This window comes from Orycteropus afer, unplaced genomic scaffold (genome assembly GCF_000298275.1).
Source record: "Orycteropus afer afer isolate SDZICR_OR568_19922 unplaced genomic scaffold, OryAfe1.0 scaffold00015, whole genome shotgun sequence".
NCBI lineage: Eukaryota > Metazoa > Chordata > Mammalia > Tubulidentata > Orycteropodidae > Orycteropus > Orycteropus afer.
In genome coordinates this window covers 10,936,580-10,939,245 of record NW_006921602.1, presented here as the reverse complement: position 1 = coordinate 10,939,245, position 2,666 = coordinate 10,936,580, and the positions used below count along the sequence as shown (strand labels likewise).

General features: G+C 40.8%; 1 non-coding gene across 1 annotated transcript; it reads left to right on the top strand.

Annotated features, from left to right (window-relative positions):
* The first annotated feature begins 1,108 nt into the window (after window positions 1-1,108).
* Window positions 1,109-1,224, top strand: LOC122151890. The gene has a single exon (XR_006164328.1). It is a non-coding gene; the product is annotated as a U5 spliceosomal RNA (small nuclear RNA).
* The last annotated feature ends 1,442 nt before the right edge of the window (window positions 1,225-2,666 follow it).

Genomic DNA, 2,666 nt, shown 5'->3' with positions numbered 1-2,666 from the left:
TGAATTGTTCATTTTAAACGGATGGATTGTAATGGTATGTGAATTAATAAAGTCGTTTTTTAGCAAATGTGTTTGGCAGATTTCAATCAAACAGAAGTGACTTGTTAGCAAAGGAACCAGCAAAAAGAAGGAGTGAAAAACGAACGTGGCCGTCAAAGAAGATATGAGAGTGGGTGTAGAGCTGGGAAGCGGAAGGCTTATACGAGCAGCTGCAGGAAAGCAGAAAGGTTCCGAGCGCTGCCGTTTCCTTTTACAAGATTGTCCAGTTACCGCGTTTGTTAAGCAGTCGCTCGCTGTAGGCCGGTCCGAGTGGCCAGATGGCAGTAGAGGAGAGAACAGCACATTTTAACAGTAAAGAATACAGATACACGAGGTCTGAGATGGAAAGTAACAAGATTTCATCGCCAACCATAGCGTACTGTGGGGCGGAAAACCTGAAGCCCGGACGCAACAAGATCCAAACAGGTTTTTGTCAGGAATTTTTCTCAAACTGCAAACCAAAATGCAGAATATTCAAGATCATATATCCCGTAGGCAAACGGCTTAAAAGAATAATAAACACTCGCGGGACACGACGCAACTTAAGAAAATGGATGTTCTCAAAATTTTCCCAGTCACATGACTCATTGCCCCACCTGAGAAAGGAACCACGATTCGGAATTCTGTATCGTTCATCTCTTCACAATTTTTTCTTTTCCAGTGAACTAACAAATTAAAAAATAACGTTCAGACATACAAACACCGTACTGTATACAAAACATAAAGCCCAGTCTCTGACGTGGACAGGGTTTGGATCTCAACCAGGCAAGCCTCCATCTCGCCCCCTCGTGGTGATCCAGGGGCATAGTGCGAATACTAAGATATTTCCGGAACTGAAGGGGTGGAGACTCAGAATTATTTGCATACCCACAATGCCCTGCACACAGTACAAGTTTAAAATAGCAAAAATTTAAGTGTTTTTCTCCTTATTTTCCAAAAATGTGTAGATTTTTATTTACAAAATTCTTTGAAAACTTTTCTTCAGGCACTAAGTCTTGCCATTAATTAGCCACCATCACTGTAGTAGGAGTTTCTGTTACCCGAGTCGTGCGTTACGGTGCGACTAAGCATACTCTGGTTTCTCTTCAGATCGTATAAATCTTTCGCCTTTTACTAAAGATTTCCGTGGAGAGGAACAACTCTGAGTCTTAAACCAATTTTTTGAGGCCTTGTTTTGGCAAGGCTACTTAGCGGTGTTAAACAAAAGACTTCATATTTAGGAAAAGTATGTTCTGGTGGTTGCCAATTAGTAAAACACGCGATTTGTACTACGTTCTGTGCTTCAGAAGGTTAATTGATTGGCTTCGAACGACGGCAGGGACTTCTAGCGACAACGTGTATTTCCGGCATTGTTTGCTAACCAGAAGGCTCGTGGTTCAATCCCACTAGCCGTTTCTCTGAAGTAAGATTGGACAATCTACTTCGGGAGTGATACCACTTTGAAATCCCAAGCAGGGGTCGCCATGAGTCGGATCCGACTGGATAGCAGTGAGTTTGCTTTTTGTTATTTTTTTTTTAAAGAAATGATGGTAAGAATGTACCAACCCAGTAAAAGTGAAACTGGGAGCTGAATGCAGAAAGATTCATACTCTCGACACTAGTGAGCTCAAGGGAACTGGTATTGAAATGACAAATTGAAAAGGACTTGATGTCACATTCATCCTCAGAAAGAACATTTCAAGATCTGTCCTGAAACGCAGTCTAAAGCACTTGACTGCTAATCAGAAGCCTGGCGGTTCAGATCCACCAGCCACTCCTCGGAAGGAAGGTTGGGCAATCTACTGTAGTAATACTGCCTCGGAAACCCAAGGAGAGGTCGTTATGAGTCGGGTCTGACTCCACTGGCACATAACAACAACCTGAAATGCAGTGCTGTCAGTAATGGGATATCCATATGCCTTCAAATTTAAGCACCAATCAGTAAAGCCAAAGATGGAAAAATTAATCTTTACCAGCTTCTACAGTCTGAAGTTGACCAAACATGACATCAAGCTACATTGATAATGTTTATATGCACAAGGAGACAGACAGTTCAGGGTGCAGGAGTGCATGGACACAGGGAAGTAATGACTATCTGGAGGAAGTGGGAGGGGAGCTGTTGCATTGGGGTAAATTGTAGTCAATGTCATGAGACATGGTGTGTGTGAACTGCTATATGGAAAGTGAATTTGCTCTGTAAACTTTCACCCAAATCACAATTTTATTTATATAAATAAATAAAATTTATATAAATAAACTCGGTAACAGAAACTCCTACTACACTGATGGTGGCTAATTAATGGCAAGATTTAGTGCCTGAAGAAAAGTTTTCAAATAATTTTGTAAATAAATATCTACACGTTTTTGGAAAATAAGGAGAAAAACACTTAAATTTTTGCTATTTTAAACTTGTACTGTGTGCTGGGAGGGGTGGGCAGTAGTGCATGGAGGGAAAGACACAGGGAAGAGGTGGTGGGGAAAAAGTGGGAGGGGAGCTGTTGCATTGTGGGAAATTGTAGTCAATGTCATGAAACAAAGTATATGTGAGCTGCTGTATGGAAAGTGAATTTGCTCTGTAAACTTTCACCCAAATCACAATAAAAATTTAAAGAAAAAAAAGTACATTGATAATTACTGTTGTTGTTGTT